The sequence below is a fragment of the Schistocerca nitens genome, chromosome 1 (genome assembly GCF_023898315.1).
Source record: "Schistocerca nitens isolate TAMUIC-IGC-003100 chromosome 1, iqSchNite1.1, whole genome shotgun sequence".
In the NCBI taxonomy this organism is placed as follows: Eukaryota; Metazoa; Arthropoda; class Insecta; order Orthoptera; family Acrididae; genus Schistocerca; species Schistocerca nitens.
Genome location: NC_064614.1, coordinates 793,807,117 through 793,826,304, shown reverse-complemented (window position 1 = coordinate 793,826,304; position 19,188 = coordinate 793,807,117). Strand labels below are relative to the sequence as shown.

The 19,188-nt window shown below is 42.7% G+C and overlaps 1 protein-coding gene across 1 annotated transcript in view; it reads left to right on the top strand.

Moving 5' to 3' along the window:
• LOC126262357 (peroxidase-like) overlaps nucleotides 1-19,188 on the top strand; it is a 291,332-nt gene that overhangs the window by 57,751 nt on the left and 214,393 nt on the right. The window lies entirely within an intron of this gene.

Genomic DNA, 19,188 nt, shown 5'->3' with positions numbered 1-19,188 from the left:
GACTATACAAGCTAGTTTACGATGTTCCGGCCGTGTGAAGTTCCGTCACAGCTTTGTCTAATACTTGATGCAATTTAGTTGTATGTCGTTGATTTCGTGAATATCTGCAGGTTCGCCTCATTTGAAGAAAAATGTCGTAATGAAGGGAAAATTATTTTCTGTGATCGCTTTCAGAAACTATGGAGAAATTCGGTTACTTTCTCATCCCACAGACAATCAGTCATGCTGTTTAAACAGACACTCAACCAGATCGGTGAATCGTTGTTTTCTGCGGTAGCAATTATAATTGGCTGTACAATAATTTTCAACATCAATATGCTGTAGAATTATTTTCTAGGTAATTGGACTGTGGATCTTTGAATAACATACAGGATGTTTCAAAAATAGGTGTAATTTTAGGTACCCGTCCCCCACACGAAGCCAATAAAAAATTCATTAGGCCTACGACATGTGTTCGGAAAGGCTTTGGTTCCGATTTATGGCCGTCAAAAGAGTAATACTCACTGGAACGTTTCTCAGTTCAATAATGCTTTGGGCATTCTTTTTCTCTTACCATGAGTTGAGATGATTTATTCATGTTATGTGAACCATAATGTCTATTTCAACATTCTTGATGACCAGGTGTTGCGTTTTCTTTTGCACCTCCATAACGAATATTCTGTGGACTTTCCCGCTTTCCACGATGAGAGTAGCGGTATTAACGGGGGAGGTCTGATAAAGACTCAAGCACCCCGTCGCACCTTGACTGACTGTGAAATGGCGCTATTTTAAATGCGGTAGAAAATATCTGAGACTATATGGTAGAGCAGATGAAATATTTGGTATCGTTACAGGATCTATTTAGTGGCTTAATGAGTGGCTCCAGATGGATACGGCAGACTTGAAGGAAGTTAACGTCATTATCTAGGCTGGCGGCAGTGTAATACGTTATTACTTGGTGTCTCCTGGAGGTTACTAATTTTCTGTCCTAGATTCATACTTTTAAAACAACAAAACTGACCCATTTCTTTAACAACACAGTGGAGAGTGCGTTCGCAAGGAGAATACAATTAGCGCTCATAACGTAAAAATGTGAATTACAATTATGGGTAGCCACGCGTTTTAAAGCGTCGATTCCGGGAAGGGGAGGGCACCGGCGGGATAACGACGAGGTCGGTGATCCGGCCAGCCTGGTTTCGGTTTTTAGGATGTTTCCCACATACCGACCCTGCGCCGGTGCGGGAGAAAAGCCCAACAACGAGAATAAGACGACAACTGTGGCTAAACTCCTCGCGTACGTTCGTCGCTGAGAAGTTACTTTAACACAAAAAGCTGCGGTCTGCTAGCAGCGGTATTCTGACAAGCGCTTGACCGATATCTGACGTACTTTCCGACGTGTTGTAGGTCTCCAGGGCGCAAACAGCGTTTCACTCGCATCGACCACTATGCGCAGCCTGGGGGCGGAACCCAAACGAGCGATCTACGGCAAGTGGGAGGCGATACCATCAGCGAGACGTTACCATTGTGCGCGCCTCTGGCGAGCGTGAAGAGCGGAGAAAGCAGAGGCGGGAAGAGCCATTACCGCCTGCTGGCAGCCACTACGCACCTATTACCGTTTCAAGAAGCACTCCACCGTCAACTACTTCCGCGAGGTTCCCTAGGCGTGGTACGCTCGCGCAAGGGGTGCCGGTGAAACCTGTGGCGCTGGAAACGATAATGAGGACCTTCTTGTTGGTCTCGTTGCTTCCATAAAATGGATAACGGAGACTTCAGCTGTAAATTATTTTAGTTTTGGAGTGCACAGGCAATTCTTATACCAAGTTTCCACTCAACTCCGTTTCTTGTTATTTTCAGTCGTTTTCGAAGCCTTTTATGGCTTTTCTTCAAGCCACAAAAGGCCAGATCTAGATGTAGGTGTATCGATTGCAAAAAGCAACGAACATGTTTCAGTGGAAAATCAATATGAAAATAGGCTTATATTCCAAAACAAAATTCACGAAGGTCATAGGACTGCTAAAAATATTTCGCCAAGGAAAAATCCGTTATCCAGTAAAAATCAGTACACGGTTTGAATGTATATCACCACTTAAATTTTCTGGTGGAGCTGTGTAGGCAAAGCGCTACGACCCTTCATTTGCATCCTCTTGGTTCGTGGTGTCTTTCGATAAACTTAAGATCGATTCACATGTATGTCAGATCACAACGCACAATATATCTCAAATGGCGCTATTCACAACGACCGGCAACAAAACGACTCGTGGCGAAGCGTCACCGCCACACCTGTCGTGAGCCACACTGGCAAGAGACGAAACAGCAAGACGTGGAACAAACTTTCACACTGTACAGTTTTCCAACGTGCCTCGAAGGGTAATTTAATGCTTACATCGTGCGTGCATTGGATAAAAATTTAGAAACCTACGACTCCTTAGGCTCCAAACGCAACAAATGAGAATGGAAGAACAGATAACACGTCGTAAGTTGAGGAGTAGGAAGTCGCACTCAAGCTTCCTTTCGTAAGCTTGCCTCTGGAGGATTTAAGGAGTTTACTTCACAATCAGTCCGTATTATCTAACCAATAACGCGTAACAGCTCCTGTTATCTGTGAAAATTTGCGGACGTGCCTTATTGTAACAATTTCTTTGTTATATTAGCGCGAAGCAGTTCCTGCTGCATAGCACAACAATCATCTTTATTAAAAGAGCGCCCTCGAGGTAAAATCAAGGTAAATGATAGTCTTTCTACGTCCCAAAATTGTTGTCGTGATTGTTTGATGCGAAGTTCTAAAATTTTTGTTCTTTCTTTGGCGATCCGTGTGGTGCTGTTCCATTGTCAGTGCTACCAACTGTTCAGGGAACTGTCCAGGTCTCGTCACCAGTCGCACGGCAGAAGTCTGAAAATTGTACTTTTGTCCCGTCATAGTACGAACTTCGCATTTGATATTATTTGGAATCGACAAGGTCGTTCAGAACCCACTTTTCAACCACAATAGTGCCGCAATGGCATCGTATGATCACTGGATTAGCGTTGCCACCAACCGAAAAAGAACAAATGGTTCTTCTTCTTAGGGCAGAAGGACGTAACTCCAGTTGCCGCAGTAGAAGCCTAAGGGTTATTTGTACTAAAACCCTACAAGACAGACATACTATCTAATTTTTGCTATTTCTTCTTCTTCATCATCATCTTCTGTCAATCCAGAGTTACGCTCAATCCAGGGTTAGGCTTTACGGCCCGTTCCGACCTCACCAATTCTTCCTCTGCCTTACCACACATTTTTGTTATTTCCGGACTTAACGCCTTTGTGCCGGAAAAAATTCTAAACATTTTTTTTTAATTTTCCTTACATTTTTATTTTTACTTCACACATGACCCTCCAACTTTGGAATGGTGCTCCGAAGTTATTTCGTCTCATTCCTTCTATCGTTCACTCATTTTCCCTCTTCTTTCACCATTTACAATAATGTAATTCACGGAAAACATTCCCATGAGTGGTTTTTGCGCTACGCCAGACAGTCGTAAAGCACCACTCTCTCCTTACGCGGCATGCGGAACAGACGCTTAATGATCTCGTCTGGCTGTAGTGGAGTGAAACTGCAGTAAGTGTTACGTGGCCATCTGTAGAATAGTGGATGTGTTGTGCTCCTCGCATAATCTAAACGTTGTCTCAGGTTCCAAGACGACATGATCCACTGCTGCGCAGATGTCTTTCCTTGGCTGTTCTTCCAATTTCGCTCCATTTCGTACCTGATTTGTACCAGTGTGTCACCAGTTTTAGTGGGCCGCATTCGTAGTCTGGTCGTTACCCTTTCTCGTATTAACGTCGAGGTCTCGAATTCGGTTCGTGGTCATCACTTCAGATTTTCCAGTGAGACGCCTCGATCGGATTCTGTCAGCCTAGTGAGGCAAATGAAAATGAAATGGTCGTTTGGCATTTATTACCCGGGATATCCCCTTCGGGATTCGGACGCCGTATTGCAAGTCTTTGCTTTAATTGACGTCACTTCGGCGACTTGCGTGTCAATGAGAGCTGCAGGTAACAAAATAGTGAAATTGAGACGGAAGCCTCCAAATGGCATCCAATGGACAGGCCTGCACCAGTCTGATAGATAAGCAACATTTTCAACGTACACTGACGTGCCATAACGTTATTCACAACTTCTTTAACGGCGCCGTGGCTCAACTTTGGAACTCAATGCAGCAACGATTCAGCTAGGCATGAATTCGACGCGTTCTTCGTAGTTTTCGGAAGTATGTTGCACCATGTACCTACGCACAGCTCAGTATGTCCCACAAATTACGGGTCGGTGGTTTGTGAGCGCTAAACTGCCGCCCGATAGCGTCGCAGATGTGTTACATCGGCTTAGGTTAATCTGATGCAAGTCAACGTAAGTTCACCCTCATACCCCTCAATCCGCTGTACCAAGATTCTGGCCTTGCGCACGGACTATTATCTTGCTAGAACGTACCATCACCGTCACGGAGCACATAAGCATGGATGGATGCAAGTTGACCGCAACCGTATTCATGCAGTCCACAAGTGTCTCGGTAGTTTCGATTACTATCACAGGTCTCAAGGAAGCCAGGTGAATGTCCCCCATACCACAACAGTGTCCCCTCTGGCCTGCGTCCGTTTCCAGCAGCTGTTCACCTAGATGATGACTTATCCGGACACGACCGTCGACCTGGTGTAATACGAAACGTGTTTAATCCGACCGTGGAACACTTTTATATTGATCCACAGTGCAGTATCGATGATCTCGTACACACTGCAATCGTAATTGATGATGGCGTCGGGTCTGCATGGGAATGCGTGGGAGTCGTTCGTAGAGGAAACCCGTGTTCAACAACGTGCGCTGGACGGCGTACTCCAAAGCACTTGTGTCTTCACCGGCACTGCACTCTGTCGTCAGACCTGCCACAGATCGCCGCCCATCTTGCTTCGCAGAGTGGGCAAGTCTCCGACCTCCACATTCTTTGATGAGGAGTGGACGTCCAACAGCTTACTGCCTCTTCTTGGTTTCACCGCTCTTCACAGATGCTGACGACAGTAGCGCACGGAAAACCAACCAGCTTCGCCGTTCCCGAGTGCTCGTATCCAGGTGTCGGGCTGTAACAATCTGCCCTTCGTCAAAGCGGCTCACCTCAGACGATTTCCCCAGCTGCGACCCATATCGTCGCTGGAATAATTCCCTATTTGTCGTTGCTCCGCTTATATTCTTTCCTGATCAATCTCACGGCAGGCAATGGTCACGATTTTGTGACTCATCTTTGTATTTCTAACGCTTGCAAGTTTCTCTTATGCACAATATTGTACTACAGACGAACATAGGCCAGATAGTATACTCAGTGTTGAAAGAAAGCAGTAGGCTTTACCAGAAATATCGACCCTTAGACAATGTGTCTAATAGTGTGTTTTAAATACGAGAGTATGCCATCTTAGGCACTTTATAACACTTAAAACACTTGATAATGGCACTTTGAAGCCGGAATCATGATAGGGTAAGTATAAATGTAACACTGCAAATAAAAAACAGTCTAATGGCGGTACTGACTTTAAAGAAATATTCATAACACTCTTCCTCAGCTCTATGTCAATATTTGATAGAAATTATCTTCGTCTTTTGATGAAAACTTACGTGTTCTGCGCCAGTATGCTTCTGATGTCTTTATTATTTCAGCCATCTTCTGTAATCTCAAAACATGTTTCTGAGCTCTATGAGACTTAACTGCTGAGGTCATCAGTCCCCTAGAACTTAGAACTACTTAAACCTAACTAACCTAAGGACATCACACACATCCATGCCCAAGGCAGGATTCGAACCTGCGACCGTAGCGGTCGCGCGGTTCCAGACTGTAGCGCCTAGAACCGCTCGGCCACTCCGGCCGGCTCTGTAATCTCAATTCTTAGGTATAATAATTCTTTCACTGTTCCACTACTGTGTTCTCCACGGTTCGTACGTTCAAAAAGTCGCTATCTAGACCTACCGTCGAGAAACCAGCCTTATTGCATCTTTACTTTCTTTATCATTAATCTAAAATTCGGACCAAGAATCCTTAGCATCTTGCTCATTAGTTTGTGCAATTCGTTGTTAGTTTTAAAAGGAAGAGCATTGTCAACTGAGAACTTTGAGATTTGCACTTGTTCCATTGCACTGTTATTAGGAGGCATCTAGGAATACTCTACATCACCCTATGAATCGCTCACATCAAGTGACCCCAGCGAAGATAATGTTAGACTAATTTCAGCGTGCACAGAGGCATTAATGCTATCATCCTTCTTGTGCTCCATACGCATATGAAACGAGTGGAAACCATAATACGTGGTACAATAGGTAGTACCTTCCGCAATGCACCTCGGAAATGCAGATGCACCTGTAGAAGTGATGATGATGGTGATGATGATGATGATGATGTAACAGAGCAGAATAAAGTGTCAGTTGGACTTCGGGATAAAATGGAGGACACAGATAAAGGATGAAAAAATTATCCAGGTGCGAGTGGGACCGGCGCTCTGATGATTGCATACAAACATAATTATATACTGTATATCGACAGTTCACCCCTTCCGGGAATCGCGAATGTCTAGAATTTTTGCCCGTTATTGAAATTGATACAGGAAAGATATCGGTCTCAGGCATTCCAAGCTTTTCGATAATGTTTTAATTTCAATGTATACAAAGTCACGCAGGAGGCAGTCGACTGTTATCAAAGTAATTATTGTAATAATTAGACTAGTCTGTGTGTGTTTGTTTCACTCACAACTGGAAACGCCGTAGCTATATGCAGTAATCGTTCCTGGATATCTGATAATAGACAAATTCCGAAACGCGTCATGTGAGCAGTGAAGTCATTCTTCCCCTGATGTTGACTTCTACTATTCCGATCCAGTCAGCTTGATTGCAGAACTACTCATTCTTTTAGTTCCGTGTTTGACATCCAGTAACAAATGACGAAAAAAAAATATTTTTTTCCTACAATATAATTACAAAATCAAGAATCGTCGAATTTATTCCTTTGCTTGTACTGTAAAATATTGCTTCTTACCAAATTTCATGATTCTAGGTCAACAGGACGTACCTTATAGGTTCTGATGAGTGAGTTTACGGGTTGAAAATATTTGACTTAATGATACGTCTTTATGGCAGATGAAGAGACAGTCCTATAAGGAAGTATTGGAAATAAATTTTCGTGTGATATAATTACAAATACACAGTTTTCGGATATTTTTCTTGTGTTTCTACGGTTAAATCTTACTTATTTCAAGATTCTAGGGCAATGTGAGGTAACCTATAGATTCCGATGAGTTAGTTTGCGAGTATCAAAAAAGTAACACAAATGAGCGTATGTTCTGACTGCATTTATTTAGAAGCTTCAATTTTTTACACTACGGAAGTACCGTAGGCTTAGCATGTGAGATAAATTTCAAATTCATACGTAGGTTCGTTCCTAATAAAATGGGTTCTTAACAGACGGACGAACAAACAGTGTGTCGGATAAGAAATGACAAACAAATGTTTTCATGTGATATGGTTACAGATTTACGGTTTTCGGACTTTTCAATTTCGTTGTACCGTGAAACCTTCCTTTTTGCCAAATATCATGATTCTAGGCCAACGGGAAGACTGTATAGGTTTTGATGAGTGAATCTGTGTACGTTAAAATATGCGACACAACTGGCCATTAAAATTGCTACACCACGAAGATGACGTGCTACAGACGCGAAATTTAACCGACATAAAGAAAATGCTTTGATACGCAAATGATTAGCTTTTCAGAGCATATACAGAAGGTTGGCGCCGGTGGCGACACCTACAACGTGCTGACATGAGGGAAGTTTCCACCGATTTCTCATACACAAACAGCAGTTGACCAGCGTTGTCTGGTGAAACGTTGTTGTGATGCCTCGTGTAAGGAGGAGAAATGCGTACCATCACTTTTCCGACTTTGATAAAGGTCATATTGTAGCCTATCGCGATTGCGGTTTATCGTATCGTGACATTGCTGCTCGCGTTGGTCGAAATCCAATGACTGTTAGCATAATATGGAATCGGTGGGTACAGGAAGGTAATACGGAACGCCGTGCTGGATCCCAACGGCCTCGTATCACTAGCAGTCGAGATGACAGGCATCTTATCCGCATGGCTGAAACGGATAGTGCAAACACGTCTCGATCCCTGAGTCAACAGATGGGGACCTTTGCAAGACAACAACCATCTGCACGGACAGTTCGACGACGTTTGCAGCAGCATGGACTATCAGCTCGGAGACCATGGCTGCGGTTACCCTTGACTCTGCATCACAGACAGGAGCGTCTGCGATGGTGTACTCAACGACGAACGTGGGTACACGAATGGCAAAACGTCATTTTTTCGCATGAATCCAGGTTCTGTTTACAGCATAATGATGGTAGCATCCGTGTTTGGCGACATCGCGGTGAACGCACATTGGAAGCGTGTATTCGTCATCGCCATACTGGCGTATCACCCGACGTGATGGTATGGGGTGCCATTGGTTACACGTCTCGCTCACCTCTTGTTCGCATTGACGGAACTTTTAACAGTGGACGTTACATTTCAGATGTGTTACGACCCGTGGCTCTACCCTTCATTCGATCGCTGAGAAACCCTACATTTCAGCAGGATAATGCACGACCATATGTTGCAGGTCCTGTACGGGATACAGAAAATGTTCGACTGCTGCCCTGGTCAGCACATTCTCCAGATCTCTCACCAATTGAAAACGTCTGGTCAAGGGTGGCCGAGCAACTGGCTCGTCACAATACGCCAGTCACTACTCTTAATGAACTGTGGTATCGTGTTGAAGCTGCACGTGCAGTTGTATCTGTACACGCCATCCAAGCTCTGTTTGACTCAATGACCAGTCGTATCAAGGCCGTTATTACGGCCAGAGGTGGTTGTTCTGAGTACTGTTTTCTCAGGATCTATGCACCCAAATTGCGTGAAAATGTAATCACATGTCAGTTCTAGTATAATATATTTGGCCAATGAATATCCGTTTATCATCTGCATTTCTTCTTTGTGTAGCAATTTTAATGGTCAGTAGTGTAATTATATACTGTATATCGACAGTTCACCCCTTCCGGGAATCGAGAATGTCTGGTATTTTTGTCCGTTATTGTCATTGATACAGGAAAGATAACGGTCTCAGGCATTCCAAGCTTTTCGATAATGTTTTAATTTCAATGTATACAAAGTCACGCAGGAGGCAGTCGACTGTTATCAAAGTAATTATTGTAATAATTAGACTAGTCTGTGTGTGTTTGTTTCACTCACAACCGGAAACGCCATAGCTATATTCAGTAACCGTTCCTGGATATCTGATAATAGATAAATTCCGAAACGCGTCACGTGAGCAGTGAAGTCATTCTTCCCCTGATGTTGACTGTTACTATTCCGATCCAGTCAGGTTGATTGCAGAACTACTCATTATTTTAGTTCCGCGTTTGACGTCGGGTAACAAGTGACAAAAAATATTTTTTTTCCTACGATATAACAACAAATCAACAATTGTCGAATTTTTTCCTTTTCTTGTGCTGTAAAATTTTCCTTCTTACCAAATTTCATGATTCTAGGTCAACAGGAAGTACCTTATAGGATTTAATGAGTGAGTTTACGAGTGTCAAAATATTTGACCTAAATGATACGTCTTAATGACAGATGAAGAGACAGTCCTATAAGGAAGGATTGGAAATAATTTTTCGTGTGACATAATTACAAATATATAGTTTTCGGATATTTTTCTTGTGGTTCTACCGTTAAATCTTCCTTATTTCCAAATTTCAGGATTCTAGGGCAATGTGAGGTAACCTATAGATTCTGATGAGTTAGTTCGCGAGTATCAGAAAGTAACACAAATGAGCGTATGTTTTGACTGCATTGATTTAGAAGCTCAATTGTTTACACCGCGGAAGTACCGTAGGCTTAGCATGTGAGATAAATTTCAAATTCATACGTAGGATCGTTCCTGTTCTTAACAGACGGACGAACAAACAGTGTGTCAGATAAGAAATGACAAACAAATGTTTTCATGTGATATGGTTAGTGATTTACAGTTTTCGGACTTTTTTATTTGGTTGTACTGTAAAACCTCCCTTTTCGCCAAATATCATGATTCTAGGCCAACGGGAAGACCCTATAGGTTTTGATGAGTGAATCTGCGTACATTAAAATATGCGACATGTAAGTGGCAGTACCTTTTGATTGCACTGACTTAGAAGCTCCAGTGTTCTGCACCGCCAAGAGGCCATGGCCCTCAGCATATTGCGTAAACTTCAACTTGGTAAGTCCACCCGTTCTTCAGAAAAAGACAGACAGACAGACAGATTGATGGACAGACATCAAAGCGATCTTATAAAGATTCCGTTTTCACACGCTGATGCACGGAACCCTAAAAACTGATGCAAAATTCGGAGACTCTTGTTCACTATCTTTAATGTTTGCCCATACAATATTTTCACGAATTAATTCCCTCAACTTGTAGTTTCTGAATAGTGCCTCTCGATTCTGGTCGTCATCTTCCCTAGACTTCTCCTACCAGTCAAGAATGTAAATGTAACTTCTTCTATGGCTCAGGAACGTGAGACAGCGGTCGGTCGATGAAATGTAATAGTACTGTAACACCAGCCGTTAATTTGAATTGTTTTATTAGGCAACAAGTTTCGACGTTCCAGTCACGACATCTTCGAGCCTGTCGTACTAATGACACCAAGTACCTCTGTTTTATGTATAATACAACGTACCAATATTCTTGTCTGGTTCCAGTACAATTCATGAGCTAGTGTATTCTTCAAAAAAAAAAAAACTGGTTCAAATGGCTCTGAGCACTATGGGACTTAACATCTATGGTCATCAGTCCCCTAGAACTTAGAACTACTTAAACCTAACTAACCTAAGGACATCACATAACACCCAGACTGTATTCTTCAAACGTGTGACAGCAACTGCTCGGAAATCTACTGAACCACACTCGAATGTCGGTATTTTGTATTGTACTTTTTATACTGATGTTTTTCGCGATGTATCCACCAGTCTATGATGCCAGAAGACACTCCTCGGAATTTGTTGAGCTGAAATGCCGAACTGTCAACGGGCAGGCACGCCGGCGACTCGCGAGCGAAGAAACGCCGCGCCACGCCGTGAGACGCCGCTAATTGCGAGTGCACGCAGTTATTTCTGCGAAAGTCACGGACGCTGAGGTCAGTGGAAAAGGCGGCCGAAGAAACTTGACCTTCGCACAGTGACAGGCAGTCACAGAGGCTCGTAGGCCACCAATGAGCGCGGTCCGGCGGCTTTCGTCCACACCCGGGGACGGGTATAGGCTGCCAGTCATATGCTGACTGTACCATATTTAATAATGGATGGCATGTTGTAATGAGAGATGCTGTAACTCTCAATTAACACTCTCAGCTGAAATCAGTCACATTTGATAATTAGATTAGATGTCATTTAATGATCATCTCGAGAAATTATTAAATAATTATTTAAGTGTATCACACAGGTTGAAAGAATTTAAAATTCTTAAAATTGGACCTGATTAATCACGAGTCGTGGGAAGTTAAATTCCTGTAAAAATAAAGTCGTGATCTGTAAAATCAAAAGAATAGTCTTATAGTTCACTTGTGGTGGAAACTGTCTGCACTCAGTGGCTTAGATCGATGTCTTTATTTAATTATGAATATTAACGTCAGGTCTCCTGTATGAATGTTAGTTGTATTATATAAATTGCTTCTTAGTTTTAAATTAATTGCAATACATCTTTTACATAATATCTTTTTAACACCACACAGTATTGCTAGATTAGATTATATTACATTAATTACATGTACTTTTCGTTCCAATTGTCCCATAGCGAGGAGGTCTTCGGGGATGTGGAACATGCCACAAAACAATAATATACCATAAATATTTACAAAATTCCAACAAATGGTACAAATGGCTCTGAGCACTATCGGACTTAACTTCTATGGTCATCAGTCCCCTAGAACTTACAACTACTTAAACCTAACTAACCTAAGGACATCATACACATCCATGCCCGAGGCAGGATTCGAGCCTGCGGCCGTAGCGGTCGTGTGGTTCCAGACTGTAGCACCCAGAACCGCTCGGCCACCCCGGCCGGCAAAATTCGAACAGATAGGATAATATACCCTCCGCAGATCCCAAATGAAATTCCCATTGTGGGTGTGATATCGATCAAGACATAATGAAATAAAAAAAGAAAATAAAAAATCTTAACCGCATTTACATTTAAGAGAATATAAAATTTGTCACGAAACATTAAATGTTCACTCCACTTAGGTTCATATGATAATTCTTAGGCTACTGAAGCCACTCATCATCAAATACAAAAAAAATTAATTAAAAACATTTTACAGGACTTATTAACAATGTTCGCATTACTGCACAAAATTTGTACAGAGGTACTGTTTGTCCTCTGCCCTTCTCAGCTTCCCCACTCCCCAACTCCATCATCCATGAGACACTGGTCTGTATGACGTAAAGTTGGTTGAGGTAATGCAGGATACCACTGAATGTGGTCACAATTAGAGTATTACAGTGCAGTTATTCTCAGTTTACAGTTAACGAATATGCTCTTGTGGAACAAATTTGACTTTACACAACTCGTGACAATTTTAATAATTTTAAATATTGCCAAACTGCGTTATCTACTTAGTTATTTGTTAGTGTTTTATTTTATTTAATTTCTAGATCTGAAGACGATCATTAAATGAGATAGAAACTTCTTATCAAGTGTCACTAACTCCCATTATGACTGTTACAATAAATACTTTGAAAAATATATCATAATTGAAGGCGGAAACTGACATATATGAAAGCACGGTCATATGATATTAGAAGCAGCAACGTTCCAGTGCACATGGGTCTGCCGACGAACCGTTTGCGAGATAATTGCGAATGTTTGGTTATCAGCTGCCATTGACTTTAGTATGAAACTAGCTGAGCATCTGGCATTGCCCAGGTATGTATTTAATCAAATCTTCTATTAATTCATCCTATTAATTTCCCCTCTCGCTGTCCAATTGCTTCTCACCCTCTCTCTGTCCATTTTCTCCTCGCCACCTCGCTTTCTATCTTATCCTCTCCCTCTCTCTGTTCATCCCCTCCTCCGACCCTCTCTTGCCATATCCTCCTCCACATCTCCCTATGCCTCTCCTCCTCCCCCTCTCATTGTCCATCTCCTCCTCCCCAATTCACTCTACACGTTAGCAGCCCCACCTCAGTAAGAGGCTAATGGTTCTTACCTACATATTTTTTCTGTCCAGATAGTAGGTGATAAGTGTACCAAGTGTGTTGAAATCGATCCACCGGTTTAAGAGGAGTTTTTCACCCATGGCTTTGCCCACGTACGCAAATGTCACTTAGACTTCACACGCATTTAACATATTTCACAAATATTTGTTATTTCACCAGTGCCTCTATCGAATTTCGTCCTGCAGTTTCGTTTACGCGCAGCTAAATGTTTGTGACGTCTTAATCTCCATCACAATGAGCAGTACAATGATATAATTTTGTGGGTACCTCTAGTGGTACACACGGATACTGTCTGTGAAATGTGTTGCGAATATAATTAGTAATAAAGACCTAATAAATTAAAACGTCATGCATGATGCTACAGTTTTTAACTCATATCAGTATTTATGTCTTCATATCTCTTGAACCATGTCTCGTACAATGATATATTTCTGCAGTTACACTCGGTGGTACATGTGAAAACTGTGTACAAGATGTGTTACAAAATAGAGCAAGTAATAAAGAAGTAATAAATTAAAAGGACATGCCTCATGCGGCAGTTTTACTCTAATGAACATGTAATTAGCCAGAAAAGGTCTCGTAAAGAATTGAAGTTTTGTGTGAAGTCGTTTGCAAGTCACTAAGAGCTCCCATTCTCAAATACTGGACGAATACAGTCTGGCTACGCTCCTTTTTCATCTCCATCCACTCGAGAGGTAGGCGGTTGTTACCCTCACAATGCTTCTTTCGACACTGTAAGTGGTATGCGTGCAAAGTTTGGCTGAAACCGACCCAGTGCTTTAGGAGGAGATGCATAACATACATACAGACCTACATCCATCTTTATGGTGTGTACAGATATTGCCCTAATTAATACAAATATATTTTAGATCTAAACGTTTGGATTAATTCCCCGTCTAAATGGGCTCTTAATTCACCTTAACAACAAATACAGTATCACTTCAGAACATGTCGTGTTACAATTTATTATACAGTCGCACCTGTTACAAGAAGTATTCCACAAGTCGTCCTCATATCTGGATGCAATACTCTACTCGACTCTACAATGGCAGGCCGCTGGTGGCCGAGCGGTTCTAGGCGCTTCAGTCTGGAACCGCGCGACCACTACGGTCGCAGGTTCGAATCCTGCCTCGGGCATGGATGTGTGTGATGTCCTTAGGTTAGTTAGGTTTAAGTAGTTCTAAGTTCTAGGGGACTGATGACCTCAGATGTTAAGTCCCATAGTGCTCGGAGCCATTTGAACAATTTTTGACTCTGCAATGTGTCACGAATTATTTGAAACGTCGCCGGATTGTCTCGTAAATCTTGACAAGATTGTACAATTAGCTGCTCTAGTACTTCAGTCATACCTAAGAGAGTGCTGACCCCAGAAGGAAAATCCAGAGAACTATGGAGAGATGCTCATGGAGGCCAGGGTAATGGCCCTGCTCGATCTATACATCTTGGACGATATTAGCGCTTACATGTCGTCTTACACCAGCAGAAAATTGCGCATGCGTCTGCCAACATCGGCAACGGCCTTGGCCCAGTGGATACACCGGTTCCCGTCAGATCACCGAAGTTAAGTGCTGTCGGGCGTGGCCGGCAATTGGATGGGTGACCATCCCGGCCGCCGTGCACTGTTGCCATTTTTCGGGGTCCACTCAGCCTCATGATGCCAATTGAGGATCTACTCGACCGAATAGTAGGGGCTCCGATCAAAGAAAACCATCATAACGACCGGGAGAGAGGTGTGCTGACCACACGACCCTCCTATCCGCATCCTAGGATGACACGGCGGTCGGATGGTCCCGATGGCCACTTGTGGCCTGAAGACGGAGTGCTGTGCTACCAACATTTCCCAGCCATGGGTAGTAGGAGAATTTTGGGCTTAATTGAAAGGTTAACATTTTGAATAATTCGCAACAACGAGAACAGTTGCGGATTATAACCACGTATTCGCAATTATCTCGATGTTTACCAGAACATTTTTTCTTCTGTTATCGTATTTTCCCACCCTTTACAGTTTTCGCTGGTAATCATGACACAACTATACACCTTTATAATGCCACACTAGAATTCAAAAGCATATCCTTGTAGCTCATGTTCCTATGACAGGCTCATGCCCTCTGGCTGTGCGTCTTCTCGCGCGGAAATACAAATGGCGGTCCCACACTGACAACTTTGTAGCACAGCGCAGGTTTCTCATTTCATTTCTGGTTTGAATTTGTGTAAAAACGTTCTCCTCTGGGACGGAACACTTAAGTCCAATTAGACAAGGACTCGCAGCTACCAGCTGCGTTTAGGAATCGTGACGGCGTTAGCTTGCGATACTTGGGACGATCACGACGCAAGCAACGCAAGACGACCACAAGCAGATGGCGAAAACCGCTTCATGAGACTTCCATGAACCGCAGCCGAAACTGCTAATGAAATACTTGTGACAAGTGAAAATTCCTGTTATTATGTCACGACGATTTCGCCAGGTATTTGATCGGAATTCGAGACAGTATGTTGTTAGTGTCTGAAACCATTCGAGAGTGATCCTTCTTTTAGTGCTCTGAACACTGTAAGATTTCACCATAACAGGACTGATGAACGTAGGAGAGCTCTCTCATAGTCACTCGTGTTGTGGTTCTTTTATTTACTAAGAGATCCTCTTCACAAGCCACGGAAAGGACACTGCGTCACGAACAGCCGAACAGCCATGAAAGGAAGTCATAATACAATATCTTCATGATGGGTAGCATTCTCAGTTGGTGCTGCCATGGGCTGAGTATATGTGAATATTATTGTTGATAAATTTTTCGTCGTTATACTGTTGCACTTTCTTTGGACTCTAAAACAGAAAATGTAGCGTGAACCCCAATCCAGCACTTATTCGTAGGCTTCATACCGCGATGAAATTGTCGCCTCCAGTGCCTCTCGCTGTAAATGGACTTGACAGTTATCGCTCTCAGGCAGAGCGTTACTGTTATTTAAAGTTCGATGACACGATCAGCTCTGCTTAAAGACATTTCTTGACGGCAAAGTTATTTCTCCGTCACTATCCGCAAAGGTACTTTTGCTTCAGAAAAAAAGCACACAGCCATACTAATGTGTACGTGCTTTTCATAAGAGGACGGGGCGAGAACATTTTTTCTTTGAATTCATTTTAGGTACTCATTTTTTACTAAAGAATTTCTAAACAGGAAAGATTCGTTGTTTTGCATTTTCCTGAAATCAGACTAGTTACATTAACGAGCGAATTCACGAAAATGCACCTTACATATGCAGCCTCATAAGGTATTGCTCTGACTCCGTTTTCAATTCACGTATCTTTCTTAATCACGCCACAGAGACTCCGTTTTCCCAACAATCTTAGCTGAGGTTCTATTATCTTCAAGATATGAAGAATTATATTTAGAGAGAACTAAGAAAGTACTGATGAAACCTTATGTAGTATCTTGATGAAGAGAACATGTGTTGAAACTAGGGGCTACCAAAGGAAAATACGACGTAACACATTTGACGTCATTATGGCCATACACATATGAGTTTTTATCTCTTTCTTTTAATAAAACAAGAGCTTACAAATAAGAGATTACCTCGAGCTCAGTTCAGTCCATTCAGCAGTCAACACACATGATTTCGGAACAGGGAATCTGGTGTCTCTTTCTCAGCTAAATAGGATAGTGAGGACTGGGCTGAGAAACTTGCAGTTAAAAAGTTGACTGCATAAGCAGCATTGTGTTATCTACACAAGATTCCGAGCGTAACTTAAAAAAAAAAGACGAGAGTGAAGGCAGCACTCTACAGACAGTTGGTATTCGTTTAAAAAAATCTGTTATTCCATAATCGTGACTGTGTTTTGCTTTACGCTTGGTTGTACAAACATACATACAGACATCGACATAAATGCATACGTTCTGCGTGTGGAGAACGCATGAGGAGTAACAGAGTGTAACTACGTCTTCCACGTCGGTGGAGACGCGACGTAACGCACACGTGTCGGAACTCGGGAGTCACGATAACTCAGCCATTACGTCAGGTCGCAGGCCGCTGCCGCCGCTTTGCATACAATACACCCGCAACAACACACACCGAGTCCATTCACAGCGCAATATCCCTTTACAGGAAGACGCTACTGCTCCTTAGTTGCTGCGTCTCTCGAGATACACGATACGCTGCCCTCTGTTCCTACCACAAGTGAAATCTTTACGAGACTGGTGTACGGATTCATGTGTAGCGCCTTTCGTATTTCCTGGCGGTCTGACGGAAGAGCAACTAACAGAAGGATCACTTTGGGCACAACCTGTAGTTAGTTAGGTTTCATTTGGCGCTTTCGCTAATATACAACTTTTTGTATTGCGTCACATCATTAGAATATATTTCTGTTCAGTGTATATCGCAACAAGGTTAGAGTACTAGAACGGCTTGTTTTCAGATCATTTCTTTTTTTTCTAAGGGAGCAGTCGCATTACTATTGATACAGACCTTTAGCTGCGGTCCACTTATGCTAAGGAGAACAGAGGCTGTTGTGATTCTTGAAATTTCCCTACGTAAACAGTATTCCATGAAGTTTGGGGATTGCAACCGGATGAGGTCGACTTCTGGCCACGATATTTCGGCTGAGAACCATACAGCCATCTTCAGACGAGTGTTTTGCACTGTAGTTCGCTAAATTCACATAAAAAATTGGAGCGGAGACGCATGCTCAAAGGCGGCCGCTACATGAGCGATCTCTTGTCGGGGTTCTTGCCCTCTTCGAATATTGCTCCATCTATGGTGCACTGGTCTATGCATAATGGTGCACTCTCTGTAGGAACGCGCACTTGCAGCTCACATTAAATTAAGATATCAAATTAACAAAATTAACTGTCGCTAGAACGACGCTAGTCATAAAATGTTCCTTTTCTGTAGATATTAAACAAATCACTGGGTCCCACGCCTTATCCAGTTGAAAGCCGACATCACGATTAATAAGATCTTCCGCTAAGCGTATGTTCATCTGATCCTTAATAACTGAATCCCAGAAAGCTCTCGTCGAGGTAGAATAATCCATAGGATGTCATGTAGAAATACAGTGCTCGGCTATGGCCGGGTTACTGGGCTGTGAAAGATGAGTGTGGCGATCGTGTTCAACGCCCCCTGCACACACTGTGTTTGTTGCCTCACCATTGTAGACTTTGCCGCACTGGCAAGATATTCTATGGATATCTAGCCGTCCGCAAACACCTCGATCGTCCTTTACTGAACCGTGGAGAGCACACGTCTTTATAGGCGGCAGGAAGATTACTTTGACATAATATTTTCTTAGGATTCTAACTAATTTCGAAGAAATTTTGCCGACATATAGGAAGAAAGCTCCTTCTCCTTTCGCGCATGTGGGTGGCTTCTTCCTCCTTAAAGTAGTTCTTATCTGATGTGGAGAATATGCATTATCTTTGAACACAGAGTGTAGGTGTTCCGGCTCCTTTGGCATGGCTGTCTCTATCCGACACAACATGTGCCCGGTGCTCCAAAATTCGAAGGATGCACATACGGTGGCTTGTGACGGGTGGTGGCGGCTAAGCGCCTGCAAATACAGGACTGTACGTGTGGATTAACGGTAGACGGAATGCCCCAAGTATCCATCCACTTTCCGACTGACCAATACATCAGAAACGGCTAACAGTTGTCGTTCTCCACTTCCATCGTAAATTTTATCTATGTGGACCACTAATCTCCAGTCAAAAACACTCACCTGAAGACAGGGGAATTGTTTTCAGCCGAAATATCGTGGTTGATATCATCTGGGTGCAATCCCGAAATTTCATGCGGAACAAAGGCCATTTTCTTACTGCTCTTCTTCCACTCAGCTACTTCCATTGTTTTATTGCATTTAAAAGCAACAGAGGCTTCATTATGAGGCTCTTTAGCACTGTTATCGATGTGATATATCATGGCACATGGTTTCTGT